Raw genomic sequence first — 18,201 nt, 5'->3', positions numbered from 1 at the left:
TGCAAGTGTATGGAAAAAATCTGCACATAAAACTCAGTGTACCTGCAAAAGAAATTGACGTGTTGCAGATTTTAAACCACTTTACATTGAGTAAGCAGCGGATACCCCGCTCCGCCCAAAGCACCGCCCCCTATTGTACGTGCAGATATACCGCATGTGTTCGTTGAACACATGCGGAATCACAGCATCGTATTCATAGGCGGTGTTATTTATCTTGCGGAGACGGAGCGTCTCTGCAAAATAAATAGACATGCTGCGGTCTGGAAAGACGCGCCGCATGTCCAGTTACACAGGGCCACCGGAGGTGTCCCTGCACGCATAGCGGAGACGGGATTTCATAATTCCGCAGCAAATCCTGAATGAATCCGGACGGTGGAAACATACCCAAAAGGTTCAGAAAATCTGCAACATCAAAAGCTCATCACGGAAGCATAGCCTGAAGCTTTGTGTCCATGATGATTTTTTGACCCTGCTTATTTTCACTGCATCGAAAACTGAGCACGGTACAGATCCAGCAAATTGGATGGGATTTAATCATTTAGGCCGGGGTCACACTAGAGAGAAATACCATCGAGTGAGAGGCGTAAAAACCCACGCATTGCACACGGACCAATGACTCTCTATGGGGCAGCTCCCATCAGCCGTATATTTCTTGCACGTATTTTACGGTCCGTGCCAATCGCAGCATGCTGCGATTGTCAGCGTATTACGCCCGTACTACGCCAATGCAAGTCTATGGGTGCGCAAAAACAGCGCATTACACACGGACCACACGTGTGACTTGAGAGAAATACGCACGACTTTGGCAGGTGACAGGAAATGGTCCAATCCATCATCAGGAAGCTTAGACATGCTAATTAGCTCAAAAAGTGCTCCAGACATCCAGGTAGTACGCCTCCACGGAGTACAGCATCATGGCACCCTACCTGAATCTGAATGTGGAGATGCTAATTGTTCTGGTGCAGGAGCGCCCGGAAATCTGGGACCAACGTGATCCCCATTATGCCAACCGGGCAAGAAAGGAGGCGGCATGGAGGCGCATATGTCGCCAGATGTTCCACGATTTTGGTGATCGGCCACGTGAGGAGCAGCAGCAGCGAATGAGTAAGTTCTAACAAAAAAGGGTTTAAAATTACCTCACATCAAAAAAGGATTTTGGAAGTAGCCCCCCCTCTTCCTGTGCTTGGGCTTTTTGCCTCTTGAGGCCTGTAGATTCAAATTTGCCCCACTGTTTTACCCTGACATAATTGGTCCCTGTCCACAAGCTCCTCATAATGCCTAGGCAACCAATTTTTGAGTTGTTACTTGCCCCCTGAGCTATTGTGACCCTGTGTATCTGGCCTGGTTGCCCCAATTATATATGCCACCCTGGGTAGAAATCACACCCTACTAGGCCACATGACTATGCTACTTTTTGTAAAGGTTGTTTTACAAATTTGTGAAATGTACAATATTTTCTATCACATTGCAGATGAGTATGTGATGAAACGCTTGCGCAGCATCCGCGACCAGTACAGGCGGGAAGGTCAGCAGCGGGCCAGGAGTGGTGATGCTGGCCACACCAAGCAAAAATATGTGTACTATGATCGCCTCTCCTTCCTTGCTCCAATTATGGATCTGAGACCATAAGTAGGAAACTCACACCACATTACACATATCCTTTACAGGGCCCAAACCAATTTTTTTATTTTTGCCATTTTATATTTCATAACAGAAGTCAGTCTAACCTTACTGAGAGGGAAACTGTGTTAGGGTCGGCGGAACGCACCAGATATAAATAATAGGGGGTGCGTTCGCCGCCCGGGGTCCACCGTGCGGTAGGTGACAAGACTGCTGCTGAGTAATGGCGAATGCACCAAAAGGTGAAGTACTGCGCTCGGGTTAACGTCACCCGAACGCTAAGAGCGGCTCTGTTCACACACAGAGTCGCTAACACAAAAGACTTATGAGGACGCTGGCCCTGTTCACCTCACAGGCTAACCAGCGAGTGACGTTGCAAACGCAGACACCAAGGACGCTGCTACTGCAGCGCGGCAATTACTATGGCCGCTGAACGACGGCGCCGGAATGACCGAGCACCGTCGGATGCTAGTGTGCAGTGCAGGAGGCACAGTGGCGTGTAGCTTGCCACAATCTGGAGCTGACTACCCAACAATCTGTCACCATTCGTAATAACCGAGGGAAGGGGTTTCAAATAAGTCAGCCACCAGTCCATGCATCCATCACCATACACACACAGCATAATATGCTACACTAGCACATGCCCAAGCCGCCATGCGGGCTTTTTATAGCCATGCGCTTCCGGGACCTTCCAGTACTATAGGAAGGACCAATCAGATCCGACATAGGACCTGCACATGTGACCCCTGCTCTCCACTGAGAAGACAAGTTGCGGGCATGCCCAGTAGCACGGCACGAGGACTTAGCCTCCGGAGCAGTTCCCTGCAAAGCAGGTTGCGCCACCATTGCTGCACCAGAGGTGGCAGCAACATCCAGGCTCACAGAACAAGTCTGAGGGAAATGCCTGGTTCGCCGAGAATGCTGAGCAGGAGTCTGAGCGGTTGGAGGAGAATGGGAGACCGCAGGATGTCTGGCTCTGGATTCCTGCTGTGCAGTGCCAGGAATCTGATGCCTAACATTACCCCCCCCCTAGGGCCCCCTCCCCTCTGAGCACCACCGCTCTCAAAAGCCACGATCAGGAGCGGTGCGTGAATGTTTTCCACCGGCTCCCAGGTCCGAGCCTCGGGACCATGACCCTTCCAGTCCACCAAATAAAATTTTTTGCCACGGACAAACCTGCGCCCCACGATGGCGTTAACCTCAAACTCGTCAGACGATAAGTCTGAAGATCCGGCAGATGGCTCGGAAAACCGGGCCATGTGAACTGGTTTGAGGAGGGACACATGGAACACGTCCGAGATGGCCAAATGTGGAGGAAGAGCCAGGCGGTAGACCACCGAGCTAAGTCGCTCAAGGACCTTGAATGGTCCAATGTATCGTGGCGCGAACTTGGGCGACTCAACCCGCAGTTTAATGTTTCGGGTGGAGAGCCATACCATGTCGCCAGGGGAGAAGCTTGGAGCCGGACGCCGGTGTGCGTCAGCGGAGATCCTCATTCTCTCCTTGGAAGCTCGGATAGCATCCTGGGTGCGATCCCAAATGTCACGTGCCTCCACCGCCCAGTCTGCCACCCTGGAGTCGGTGGAAGACACGGGCATGGGCACAGGGACGCGCGGATGCTGACCGTAATTTAGGAGGAATGGGGTTTGACCGGTGGAGTCGGCCACAGCATTGTTCAACGCGAACTCTGCCCACGGCAGCAAGGATGCCCAGTCGTCCTGTCTGGCTGAGACAAAATGTCGAAGATATGTTATCAGGGTCTGATTGGCTCTCTCCACCAACCCATTCGTCTCGGGATGATAGGCCGAGGAGAGATTCAGCTCAATGCTGAGTAGAGAACAGAGCTCTCTCCAAAAACGGGACGCAAACTGAGGGCCACGGTCACTGACAATCTTGTCCGGCATGCCGTGCAGGCGGAAAACATGCTTGATGAACAAGACTGCCAGGCCCCGCGCTGAAGGTAACCGGGAGAGAGGTACCAAGTGCACCATCTTAGAGAAATGGTCGGTGACAACCCAAATGACCGTGCTGCCGCTGGACTTGGGTAGCCCCACCACAAAGTCCATACCGACCATCTCCCAGGGCCTGTCTGCTATCGGCAGAGGAAAAAGAAGCCCAGCGGGCCGCTGCCGAGAGGACCTATTCCGGGCGCAAGAGACGCACGCCTCAATATAGTCCTTGACGTCACGGGCCATATGTGGCCACCAGTACATCCTCGCCAAAAGCTCAGAGGTCCGTTTTGTCCCAAAATGTCCACCCACTCTGGACGAATGGGCCCAAGAGAGGACCTCCGGTCGCAGACGGGCAGGGACAAATGTCTTGCCCGGAGGTACTGACTCAAGGGCAACCGGAGCCACAGTCCTCAGGCTCTCAGATGGGACGATCAGCCGAGGCTCCTCCTCCTCTTCCTCCAAAGAAACCACGGAGCGGGAGAGAGCATCGGCCCGGACGTTCTTCTCCCCGGAGAGAAAGTGGAGGGTGAAATGGAACCGGGAAAAGAACAAAGACCATCTGGCCTGGCGAGAGTTTAGCCGCTGGGCTGTTTGTAAATATACCAAGTTTTTGTGGTCGGTGAACACCTGGAAAGGGTGGCGAGCCCCCTCCAGGAGGTGTCTCCACTCCGAGAAGGCCAACTTCATCGCTAGCAACTCCCTGTCCCCGATGGCATAATACCTCTCCGCCGGTGTGAAGGTCTTGGAGAAAAAGAAGCATGGATGCTTCCGACCTTGTGTGTCCTTCTGGAACAGGACCGCTCCAGCACCGACGGAAGAGGCATCCACTTCCAAAATGAAGGGCTTGTCTACATCGGGGCGATGTAGAATGGGAGCACTAGCGAAATGGGACTTAATGGTGGAGAAGGCCTTGGAGACCGGTTCCGACCACAACTTGGGATTTGCACCCTTCTTGGTGAGGGCTACCAAGGGTGCTACCAAAGTCGAGAAGTGGGGAATGAATTGGCGATAATAGTTTATGAACCCCATAAAGCGCTGCACCGCTTTGAGAGAATGAGGTTCCTGCCAATCCATCACCGCCTGTAGCTTGGCAGGATCCATGGCCAATCCCTGGGCGGAGATGATATAGCCCAGGAAAGGCAAGGACTCCTGCTCAAACACACACTTCTCCAACTTGGCATAGAGGGAGTTCGCTCGCAGGCGATCAAAGACTTTGCAAACCTCTCTCCGGTGGGAGTCAATATCTGGAGAGTAGATGAGAATATCATCCAGATAGACTACAACCGAGGTGGTAAGCATATCCCGGAAGATATCGTTTACAAAGTCTTGGAAGACGGCCGGGGCTTTGCAGAGGCCGAAGGGCATCACCAGGTATTCATAGTGCCCGTCTCTGGTGTTAAATGCCGTCTTCCATTCATCACGGATGCGAATCAGGTTGTAAGCCCCCCGCAGATCAAGTTTGGTAAATACCCTCGCTCCTCGTAGCCTATCAAACAGTTCTGATATCAGGGGCAGTGGATACTTATTCTTAACGGTGATGGCGTTAAGACCCCTGTAATCAATGCAAGGACGTAGTTCCCCACTCTTCTTCTGGACGAAGAAGAATCCCGCCCCCGCTGGTGACACTGACTTCCTAATGAATCCTCTTGCCAGATTCTCCCTGATATATTGAGACATGACCTCAGTCTCTGGGAGAGATAGGGGATAGACTCGACCCCGGGGTGGCTCAGCACCAGGCAAGAGGTCAATAGGACAGTCATAGCGGCGATGCGGTGGAAGGGTCTCCGCCGCCTTTTTGGAGAACACGTCTGCATACTGTCGATAGTGTTTGGGGAGCGAGGAGAGATCAGCGGGGACCTCGGTGGAGGCAACCTGAACGCACTCCCTCAGACATCTACCCTCACATGATTTACTCCACCCAATAATCCTCCCTGAGGACCACTCTATATGGGGGGAGTGATACCGCAGCCAGGGAACCCCTAGAAGTACTTGGTCAATACCCTCGGGCATGACGAGGAGGGATATCGTCTCCTGATGAGACGGGGCCACTGAGAGTACTAAGGGAACGGTCTGGTGAGTTATCTGCGAGGGTAGGGTAGTGCCGTTCACCACTCTGACGGTGACTGGTGTGGACATCATAACCAGGGGTATAGCGTGCCGTTGGGCGAAGGCTGACGACATAAAATTGCCCTCTGCCCCGGAATCCACGCAAACCTCCACCGCCAGAGTGGAAGAATCAAACCCAAGAGTCCCCTTAAAGGACAGCTTGGAGGAAAACGTCGCTGACTCTAGTGCGCCGCCTCCTACGGCCACTGGGCGCGAGCGTTCTCCCTGCTGCTGTGGGCACCGGTTGGCACGGTGACCGGACTGCCGACAAATATGACTGCTCACAGGAGCTCGAGCGGACCGGAGCCTAGATCCCTCACGGGAAGCCCCCTGACGCTCGGACGCCCGATCGGAAGATTCCAGAGGTTTAGAAAAACAAGGTGCCAACCTAAACCTTTGCCTACACTGGTCCCGCTCCAACCCTCGCTCGGTAAAGCGAAGATCTATTCGGGTGGAGACAGTGATAAGCTCCTCCAGTGTAGCGGGAATCTCCCTGGTGGCCAGAGCGTCCTTCACATGGCCAGCCAAACCTCTCCAGAATGCCGGAATGAGGACCTTATCTGGCCACTCTAATTCTGAGGCCAGCGTCCGGAACTGGATGGCGAAGTGACTGACCATGGACGAGCCCTGTGATAATGCCAGCAGCCGGAGCGCGGTGTCATGGGTGACTCGTGGTCCCAGGAAGACCTGTTTCAGCGTGTCTAAGAACCGCGAGACACACTGCACCACATGATCACCACGCTCCCACAGCGGTGTGGCCCACTCCAAAGCCCTGCCCGACAGAAGGGAAATGATAAATCCCACTTTAGCCCGCTCAGAGGGGAATCGGGCGGCCAGCAGCTCCAACTGTATAGAGCACTGGCTTACGAAACCCCTACAAGCAGCACTATCACCCGATAACTTTTCGGGCAGCGGGAGGTGGGACAAAGTCGGGACAGGGATGGCTGTGGTCACACGGGAGGCAGCCTCTGTGGCTGCCTGAACAGCGACTGCAGTAACATCCGCAGCTGAGGCTGAACGCTCGAGAGCCGCCAACCTGCCCTGCAGCTGCCGGATGTACTGCAGCAGTCGCTGTTCATCCGCCATTACTAGCCAGACCCTGGCGCTAGTGTAATGTTAGGGTCGGCGGAACGCACCAGATATAAATAATAGGGGGTGCGTTCGCCGCCCGGGGTCCACCGTGCGGTAGGTGACAAGACCGCTGCTGAGTAATGGCGAATGCACCAAAAGGTGAAGTACTGCGCTCGGGTTAACGTCACCCGAACGCTAAGAGCGGCTCTGTTCACACACAGTGTCGCTAACACAAAAGACTTATGAGGACGCTGGCCCTGTTCACCTCACAGGCTAACCAGCGAGTGACGTTGCAAACGCAGACGCCAAGGACGCTGCTACTGCAGCGCGGCAATTACTATGGCCGCTGAACGACGGCGCCGGAATGACCGAGCACCGTCGGACGCTAGTGTGCAGTGCAGGAGGCACAGTGGCGTGTAGCTTGCCACAATCTGGAGCTGACTACCCAACAATCTGTCACCATTCGTAATAACCGAGGGAAGGGGTTTCAAATAAGTCAGCCACCAGTCCATGCATCCATCACCATACACACACAGCATAATATGCTACACTAGCGCATGGCTGAGCCGCCATGCGGGCTTTTTATAGCCATGCGCTTCCGGGACCTTCCAGTACTATAGGAAGGACCAATCAGATCCGACATAGGACCTGCACATGTGACCCCTGCTCTCCACTGAGAAGACAAGTTGCGGGCATGCCCAGTAGCACGGCACGAGGACTTAACCTCCGGAGCAGTTCCCTGCAAAGCAGATTGCGCCACCATTGCTGCACCAGAGGTGGCAGCAACATCCAGGCTCACAGAACAAGTCTGAGGGAAATGCCTGGTTTGCCGAGAATGCTGAGCAGGAGTCTGAGCGGTTGGAGGAGAATGGGAGACCGCAGGATGTCTGGCTCTGGATTCCCGCTGTGCAGTGCCGGGAATCCGACGCCTAACAAACTGGGTCAGATACAGAGCCCATCATAGATCCTGGGTCTGTAGGGGAAGAGGTGGCTGGCCCATCTTCTCCCCCTCCAAGAAGCATGTGCCAAGTTTCGTCTCCTTCTCACCTTGGACAAGGACCTGCACCACAAACCCCACCACCAGGACCACAGCCACAAGCAGGACCATCAACTGCAGCACCATCTGCCATACAGGATGATCAGGGCAACATCAGCAGCAGCCCAAGTGTCCACCTAGAGGGCTCCCCCCAGCCTGCTGTAGCATCCTGGTGAGGTAAAAGAAGGCGCCAGATCCCTGCCCAAGATACCCGTACAAATATGGACACAGGGGTACTCAACCATCTTGCTCGAGTGAATAATGATGATGGGGAGGAGGCGTACTCACGCAGCCTGGCCTGTTAGCTTCGGTCCCTTCCCCGTGAGTTGAGGCTATGTATTCGAGAATCTTTTCAGATCCTGATAGATGCAAGCACACCCCCCAATACCCCATATGAGTTATCTGAATATCTGGAGAGGTGGCAGCTTTCCTCAAGGAATCTGATGCACCTTAGACCACAGCCACACATGCTTGCTCAATCAGGCTCTGAGGATCCTCCTACACCTCACCACCTTTTTTCCCCCTACCCAACTTTGGCCACATATGTCTGGCTCTAACCAACCTCACCAATATGGCCACTTGTTCCCACTCAGTTTTGGAGGCTGGTCCCAACCTCGTTGGGGACGACGTGGCTATTTTGGGGGGTATGAGCCAAGGGCCTACCAGCCCCGACAGGAGGCCCCACTCCAGTATCAGCCTGCCCAGTACCCACCACAATCGCATGAGGCAGCACACCAACATCATGGCCAAGAGCATGCCCCCACACAGGGCAAGGGCCAAGTTGGCCAAAATAGCCAGCAGTCAACACAGGCTGGGCTTCCGCCTTCTCCTCCCCCGACCTACCACCATTTGTAATGTTGTAGTATTGTTTTGTTCTTTATGGTCTTGTCTTTTTTTGTTGGCTAAGCACATTTCTGGTTTGTAAAATTGCCTATATGCTAAAAGGCCACTTTGTGCCATTTACACATTAACCATATGGCAAGAATATGATTTAAAAAAAAAAGCCTCAAAATTGGCTAAAGTAAAAATTTGCCAAATCAATTAAATGTCTCTGTCTCAATTATGCAATAACATCATGACATACTAACATACGCTTACCAAGGGAATTATAAAGTGAGAGAAACATAAGGTGTTGAAATATATATATTTACACAGACAAAAATACAACATAGATACAGCATGCTCTTGCCAAGAAGTTTCCCCCTCAGGTGACCTAAAATAATTGGTGAAAATATCACGCACTTTGAGCCCAGAGAGCGGTCTACGTTGGGGATTGACATGTGGTCTCGCTCTATGCACATTGTCCAACCCACGCACCACACCAGCAGAGGAAGAACAATCATGTATCCTGGTGAAGTTATCAAGAACGACACATGCTTTTATAACTTCATTAACATTTTGTTCACTCACCTGAATGGCAGACTGGAGTACCCGCCATTTGGCACAAAGAATGCCAAAGGAACACTCCACCAGTCGCCGAGCACGTGATAGGCGCAAGTTAAAAATTATGTGCTGGTGGTCCAGGTTGCGCCGGGGATATGGCCTCATTACATTGCGCGTTAACTGAAACGCCTCATCTGCCACAAGGACATAAGGGACTGATTCTTGAGTGGAGCCTGGTAGCTGGCGTGGTGGGGGTAGATCCAACTGGTTTGTGCGTAGCCGCCGACCCATAATGGAAGTATTGAGGACTCTAGAGTCTCCCGTCCTTCCATAGGCCCCAATGTCGACAATTATAAACTTGTATTGACTGTCGGCCAGAGCCAACAATACAACAGAAAAGTATTGCTTATAATTGAAGAATTGGGAGCCAGAGTTTGGCGGCTTACGCACCCAGATATGTTTCCCATCAAGGGCCCCAATACAATTAGGAAACTGGCATTCCTCCTCAAAGTCCCTTGAGATCCTCAACCCGTCTTCCATCCTGGGCTCGGGCATGGCAAGTTGATGTAGTCTTGTCCAGATTTCACTACATGTCGACCTGACTATGCCAGAAATGGTAGATCTTCCAATGAGAAACTCACGGTGGAGGGCGGCATAAGACAAGCCAGTGGACAGGAAGCTGGAAAACAACAGAAATGTAAAATTTAGAATCTAAAAATTAGAAAAACAACAGCTACATACATACAAAACATAATTTGTCATATCTACTAACACACATATTTTTTCGACCAAATTGACTACGTGATATTCAGTACATAATACACAAAATATTCTGGTCTATAAGTTTAAATATATCTGGACTAAGATGAGGCCAAAAAATGGTACCCAAATAATGAAATACACATACTTTGGGCAACACATCATGAACATAGAGAATGTAGTTGGGTAGTACATACCGTAATGTGAGTAGAAGTCGCTCCTCTGCAGATATAGCTTTGCGCATCCTTGTGTCCTGAAAGGTTATCCCAGGGTGCACTGTCTCCAAGAGTCGATCAAACGTGCAAGGCTCATGTGAGAGTATTGAAAAAAATTTTCAGGATCCCGCAGAGAAGAATAGAGCTGGTGGAAATGACCTCTTGTGAGTCGTTGCCTCAAAAGTGGATGGACCCACATGCGTCTCCTCCTCCGCGGATCCACTATCACAGGATATGGTTGACCAAAGCGGCGTGACAAAAGCCAGTTGAAGAGAACCTGCTCAGTTGTGTTGAAACTCAGACTGTCTGTCATGTTGGCCAAACAACACCAACACACCTAGACAAGGCAAGGTCACAAATGGACAGAATGGAGGCAGCCACCTGTTACAGAGGCAATAAATAGGGTGTAGGCTAATGATTTAAATAGTTAGCAGGCCTCAAAACCGTTAAATGTTCATTTTGCAAGCCGGCGAGAAAATCTCGCAATACGGATGCCATACGGATGCTTACATGTGCAAAATGCGCGACCACACCGTGATTACGGATGACATACGGAGCACTATTTAGGGGACATTTGTCCGTATTACGCATGTAAACTACAGACCGTATTTTGCATCAGTTAGTGTGACCCCGGCCTTATAATAATAATAACAATTTTATTTATCTAGCGCCAACATAATCCGTAGTACTTTACATTTTGGATTTACAGAAATCTCACGTCCACTGTGCTTTTTTTCTTTTGCGCAGCAGAAATTAACCTGAGTTGTGTGTTCTGCAAATTATCAATCTCTCTTGCGGATACGCTGATGAGTTTTAGGCTACGTTCCCACGATGAGCTTTTGATAAGTTTTTGATCTTGCAGAATTTCTGCACTTACTATGTAAATGAGGTTACTTGCGTTTTTCAGTGCATTTTTTTTACATGCATTTGTATCACATCTTTTTATTCTGCGCTTTTTGGTCTCTTTTTGATATGTCATGTTTGAAAGAAAGCTGCTTTGTTTTTGATACTTCCTGGTATTTGGTTTTGACAAAACGTTATTGATAGTCATGTGCGGATTACATGCGTTTTTATTGTGTTTCCACCCTGGAAACACGCTACAAAGGCACGTGCGTTTTTTTACCTGTGTATTTTCCGCATCTAATGCAAGTTTATGGGGAAAATTCATACATAAAAATCAGCGCACCCTCATGAGAAATTGACATGTTGCGATTTTCAGGGCCGGCCCGAGAGATTACGGCGCCCTAGGCGAAACTATTTTGTTGCGCCCCTACTATTCTTGGCAGTAGATGAAAACTTGGGATATAAATTTAGGAGCAAAATAAACCACAACAACAATGATTAATTAACTCTCTCCTAACTCTTTAATCTTCTGAAAAGTTGTATAGGAAAAATATATACAAAGTAATCAATAACACAAAACAAAAACGACCATAGGTAATTAAAATTTTTGTTTCCTTGCCTTTTTTTTTGAAAAGGATGACACTAAGTCACCGAGATTAATTTGTTTAGCAACTTCAGATTCTATCGAAATTGTTGCCAACCCAACCAACCTCTCTTGCGTCATATTTGCCCTTAAATATGTACACTTTTTGCCTTTTGAAAAGATTTTTTATAATTTTTTCTATTTTTTCTCCTGCGCCCCCTTTGGGTTGGCGCCCTAGGCAGCCGCCTAGTTCGCCTATACGTTCGGGTCGGCCCTGGCGATTTTGAAACTCCGTTTATACTGAGTAAATAAAAAAAGCACAGAGGGCATGAGAGTTCTATAAATCTCATCAATTTGGCTGAAATGAAAGATGCTGTGTTTTTGACACAGCAAAAATACGCAGCGTTAAGGCTATGTGCACACGTTGCGGAATTCCTGCGGAAATTTCTGCGGGAATTCCGGAATTCCATTCCGCGGGAAATATGCGAGAAAACTGCATTTTAAATTCCCGCCTATTTCCCGTGGAAAAACTAGCGATTTGCAAGCGTAGTTAGCTTGCAGAATGCTAGCGTTTTCCAAGCGATCTGTAGCATCGCTTGGAAAACTGATTGACAGGTTGGTCACACTCGTCAAACATAGTGTTTGACGCATGTGACCAACTTTTTACTATTGAGGCCGCCTATGTGGCATCAGTAGTAAAAAGATAGGATGTCAAAAATAATAAAAAAAATAAAAAATTGTGTTATTCTCACCTTCTGGCATCCCGCGTAGCGTTCCCGATCATCGCGATGCTCCCGGCAGGTCCCGTTCCCAGCAATGCCTTGCGACAATGACCTTTGGTGATGTCGTGGTCTCGCAAGACCGCTACGGTATTGCAAGACCACAACGTCATCAAATGTCATTGTCGCAAGGCATCACTGGAAACGGGACTTACCGAGAGCATTGCTGAGGCCTTGGGACGCTGCGAGGGACATCGGAAGGTGAGAATGAGACAATTTTTTTATTTTAATTCTATTTTTTACAGGGATATGGTACCCAGAGCCCGGAGGACAGTCTCCTCTCCTCCACCCCCTTGGTACCATACGCAAATGTTCTGCTTACTTTTCGCATGGTGGGCACAACCACATGTGGAAAGTAAGCAGAACAATGCATTCCTATGGGTGCGGGATCGCTGCGATTCCGCACAAAGAATGAACATGCTGTGTATTTTTCCGCGATGCAATTCCGTCGTGGATAAATTTGCAGCATTAGCACAGCATGTGCGGAATCACATAGGATTACATGGGATGCTTTTTTTTTGCGATTTTGCGGCAAAATCGCAAGTTTACAATCGCCGCGAAAACACACAAAAAAAAGCTACATGTGAACACAGCCTAAAAACTCATCGTGCGCACACAGCCTTAAGGCTCAAATTTGCAAGGAAAAAATAAGCAGCATGTGCATGAGATTTCAGAAATCAAATTCACTTTGTTGGTACTGTAATATGCTATGTTTCTTCCATGGAAAAAAAACGCACACTAGAAAAAACACATGAGCAAGCCCTAAGGGTATGTGCACACGTTGCGGATTACCCTGCGGATCTTTCCTAGCGTATTTAGCTAAATCCGCAGGTAAAATGACCTGTGTTTTACCTGCGGATTTAGTGCAGATTTACTGCAGATTTTCTGCAGTTTTTCTGCAGATTTCCCCTGCGGTTTAAGGCTGTGTGCTCACGTTCAGGATTTTTCGTTTTTTTTAGCGTTTTTCCCTGCAAAAACGCTTAAAAAATGCATACGTTAAACATCCCATTATTAGAATGCATTCCCCAATTTTTGTGCCCATGTTCATTAATTTTGCAGAAAATCTGCGGATTTGCCACTATGTTCATTGTATTAGGATCCTCTGGAAAAAAAACGTGAAAAATCCGCACAAAAGAAGCGATAAAAACGCAAAAAAAATGCAGATTTCCTGCGAAGGAGTCCGGTTTTGCTGCGGATTCCTATAATGGAGTAGGTGTAAAACGCTGCAGAATCCGCATAAAGAATTGACATGCTGCGGAAATGAACCCCGATTTTTCCGCAGCATGTGCACAGTGTTTTTTTGTTTTATATTGGATAACATTTTCTGTACACCGCAGCAGAATCCGCTGCGGATCCGCAGCACCAAATCCGCTGTGGATCCGCAGTAGAATCCGCAACATGTGCACATACCCTAAGGCCTCACTAATCCTAATCTATCCTTTCTATCCTTGTTTTTCACAGATAGAACACATACCCGTTACAGTCTATGGGGCTGTTCATATTTCCGTGATTTGTTTTGCACATCAAGTGCTCCCCCCCAAAAAAAAATATCACAGAGGCATGTAACATATCTGAGTCACCTACACAGGTCTATGAAGTTCTCAGCCAGCACACAAATGCCATCTGTGTGCAGTCTGTGTGCTGTATGTTTTTAACATTGCAGTCGGTAGAATTAACTTTGCAATTTTTTTTTTAACACGGTCAGTGAAGGCAGAAACAGACGCACTGACCAAACAGTGATGACAATGAGGTCCAGCACAGGGATAATAATACATCCGGACATGAGAAAAACAACAGATAGCTGAATGAGGCCTACGGGTATGTTCACATATGCAATAAGGCATGGGCGGACATACCGCCGGTTCAACCAGTGCGAATGCATCGGGACCCAGAGCCTCCAGGGGGCTCTGCAGGGCGGCTAAATGATGAGGGCAATCTGGCCGGGTTCTCCGGGCCCAAGGCTCCGGGAGCCCCTGGCCAGATTGCCCTCATGTGCGGCAGGCAGGGAGCGATCCAAGCAACTCCGCTACCTGCAAGAGAAAATAGCAGGAGCGTAGCTGCAAGGATCCGTCTTGCTTCCTGCCCGCCGCCCGCGCTTCCTGTCTCTGGCACAGAGAGGAGCGCTGCTGAATGACGTCATCATTCAGTGGCCGCTGCTGTGCCAGAGTGAGGAAGCGCGGGTGAAGCTGCGGACAGGTGAGAGGTGCTGCTGTGTGTGTGTGTGTGTGACAGGTGAGAAGTGCTGCTGTGTGTGTGTATGTGTGTGTGACAGGTGAGACGTGCTGCTGTGTGTGTGTGTATGTGTGTGAGAGAGGTGCTGTGTGTGTATATACAGTATGTATGTATGTGTGTATGTCTGTGTGTGTGTAAGTGATGCCTGGCCCTGGAGGAGAAGGCAATGATATAATGGGGACATGGGGAGAGAAGGCCATGATGGGGTGATGGGGATAAGGTCATGATGGGGTGATGGGGATAAGGTCACGATGGGGTGATGGGGAGAAGGCCATGATGGGGTGATGGGGAGAAGGCCATGATGGGGTGATGGGGATAAGGTCATGATGGGGTGATGGGGAGAAGGCCATGATGGGGTGATGGGGAGAAGGCCATGATGGGGTGATGGGGAGAAAGCCATGATGGGGTGATGGGGAGAAGGCCATGATGGGGTGATAGGGAGGAGGCCATGATGGGGTGATGGGGAGAAGGCCATGATGGGGTGATGGGGAGGAGGCCATGATGGGGTGATGGGGAGGAGGCCATGATGGGGTGATGGGGAGAAGGCCATGATGGGGTGATGGGGATAAGGTCATGATGGGGTGATGGGGAGAAGGCCATGATGGGGTGATGGGGAGAAGGCCATGATGGGGTGATGGGGAGAAGGCCATGATGGGGTGATGGCCATGATGGGGTGATGGGGAGAAGGCCATGATGGGGTGATGGGGAGAAAGCCATGATGGGGTGATGGGGAGAAGGCCATGATGGGGTGATAGGGAGGAGGCCATGATGGGGTGATGGGGAGAAGGCCATGATGGGGTGATGGGGAGGAGGCCATGATGGGGTGATGGGGAGAAGGCCATGATGGGGTGATGGGGAGAAGGCCATGATGGGGTGATGGCCATGATGGGGTGATGGGGAGAAGGCCATGATGGGGTGATGGGGAGAAGGCCATGATGGGGTGATGGGAGAAGGTCATGATGGGGTGATGGGGAGAAGGCCATGATGGGGTGATGGGGAGAAGGCCATGATGGGGTGATGGGGAGAAGGCCATGATGGGGTGATGGGGAGGAGGCCATGATGGGGTGATGGGGAGAAGGCCATGATGGGGTGATGGGGAGAGGCCATGATGGGGTGATGGGGAGGAGGCCATGATGGGGTGATGGGGAGAAGGCCATGATGGGGTGATGGGAGAAGGTCATGATGGGGTGATGGGGATAAGGCCATGATGGGGTGATGGGGAGAAGGCCATGATGGGGTGATGGGGAGAAGGCCATGATGGGGTGATGGGAGAAGGTCATGATGGGGTGATGGGGAGAAGGCCATGATGGGGTGATGGGGAGGAGGCCATGATGGGGTGATGGGGAGAAGGGCGTGTTGGGGTGATGGGGAGAGGCCATGATGGGGTGATGGGGAGGAGGCCATGATGGGGTGATGGGGAGAAGGCCATGATGGGGTGATGGGAGAAGGTCATGATGGGGTGATGGGGATAAGGCCATGATGGGGTGATGGGGAGAAGGCCATGATGGGGTGATGGGGAGAAGGCCATGATGGGGTGATGGCCATGATGGGGTGATGGGGAGAAGGCCATGATGGGGTGATGGGGAGGAGGCCATGATGGGGTGATGGGGAGGAGGCCATGATGGGGTGATGGGAGAAGGTCATGATGGGGTGATGGGGATAAGGCCATGATGTGGTGATGGGGAGAAGGCCATGATGGGGTGATGGGGAGAAGGCCATGATGGGGTGATGGCCATGATGGGGTGATGGGGAGAAGGCCATGATGGGGTGATGGCCATGATGGGGTGATGGCCATGATGGGGTGATGGGGAGAAGGCCATGATGGGGTGATGGGAGAAGGTCATGATGGGGTGATGGGGAGAAGGCCATGATGGGGTGATGGGGAGGAGGCCATGATGGGGTGATGGGGAGAAGGCCATGATGGGGTGATGGGGAGGAGGCCATGATGGGGTGATGGGGAGAAGGCCATGATGGGGTGATGGGGAGGAGGCCATGATGGGGTGATGGGGAGAAGGCCATGATGGGGTGATGGGAGAAGGTCATGATGGGATGATGGGGATAAGGCCATGATGGGGTGATGGGGAGAAGGCCATGATGGGGTGATGGGGAGAAGGCCATGATGGGGTGATGGCCATGATGGAGTGATGGGGAGAAGGCCATGATGGGGTGATGGGGAGAAAGCCATGATGGGGTGATGGGGAGAAGGCCATGATGGGGTGATGGGGAGAAGGCCATGATGGGGTGATGGGGAGAAGGCCATGATGGGGTGATGGGGAGGAGGCCATGATGGGGTGATGGGGAGAAGGCCATGATGGGGTGATGGGAGAAGATCATGATGGGGTGATGGGGAGAAGGCCATGATGGGGTGATGGGGAGGAGGCCATGATGGGGTGATGGGGAGAAGGCCATGATGGGGTGATGGGGAGAAGGCCATGATGGGGTGATGGCCATGATGGGGTGATGGGGAGAAGGCCATGATGGGGTGATGGGGAGAAGGCCATGATGGGGAGAAGGCCATGATGGGGTGATGGGGAGAAGGCCATGATGGGGTGATGGGGAGAAGGTCATGATGGGGTGATGGGGATAAGGCCATGATGGGGTGATGGGGAGAAGGCCATGATGGGGTGATGGGGAGAAGGCCATGATGGGGTGATGGCCATGATGGGGTGATGGGGAGAAGGCCATGATGGGGTGATGGGGAGAAGGCCATGATGGGGTGATGGGGAGGAGGCCATGATGGGGAGAAGGCCATGATGAGGTGATGGGGAGGAGGCCATGATGGGGTGATGGGAGAAGGTCATGATGGGGTGATGGGGATAAGGCCATGATGGGATGATGGGGAGAAGGCCATGATGGGGTGATGGGGAGAAGGCCATGATGGGGTGATGGCCATGATGGGGTGATGGGGAGAAGGCCATGATGGGGTGATGGCCATGATGGGGTGATGGGGAGAAGGCCATGATGGGGTGATGGGGAGAAAGCCATGATGGGGTGATGGGGAGAAGGCCATGATGGGGTGATGGGGAGAAGGCCATGATGGGGTGATGGGGAGGAGGCCATGATGGGGTGATGGGGAGAAGGCCATGATGGGGTGATGGGAGAAGGTCATGATGGGGTGATGGGGAGAAGGCCATGATGGGGTGATGGGGAGGAGGCCATGATGGGGTGATGGGGAGAAGGCCGTGTTGGGGTGATGGGGAGAGGCCATGATGGGGTGATGGGGAGGAGGCCATGATGGGGTGATGGGGAGAAGGCCATGATGGGGTGATGGGAGAAGGTCATGATGGGGTGATGGGGATAAGGCCATGATGGGGTGATGGGGAGAAGGCCATGATGGGGTGATGGGGAGAAGGCCATGATGGGGTGATGGCCATGATGGGGTGATGGGGAGAAGGCCATGATGGGGTGATGGGGAGGAGGCCATGATGGGGTGATGGGGAGGAGGCCATGATGGGGTGATGGGAGAAGGTCATGATGGGGTGATGGGGATAAGGCCATGATGTGGTGATGGGGAGAAGGCCATGATGGGGTGATGGGGAGAAGGCCATGATGGGGTGATGGCCATGATGGGGTGATGGGGAGAAGGCCATGATGGGGTGATGGCCATGATGGGGTGATGGCC

This window comes from Dendrobates tinctorius, unplaced genomic scaffold (genome assembly GCF_039654945.1).
Source record: "Dendrobates tinctorius isolate UK_male_01 unplaced genomic scaffold, ASM3965494v1 ptg000070l, whole genome shotgun sequence".
Classification (NCBI taxonomy): domain Eukaryota; kingdom Metazoa; phylum Chordata; class Amphibia; order Anura; family Dendrobatidae; genus Dendrobates; species Dendrobates tinctorius.
The sequence above is the reverse complement of the archived record's forward strand: the minus strand, read 5'-3'. Positions refer to the sequence as shown.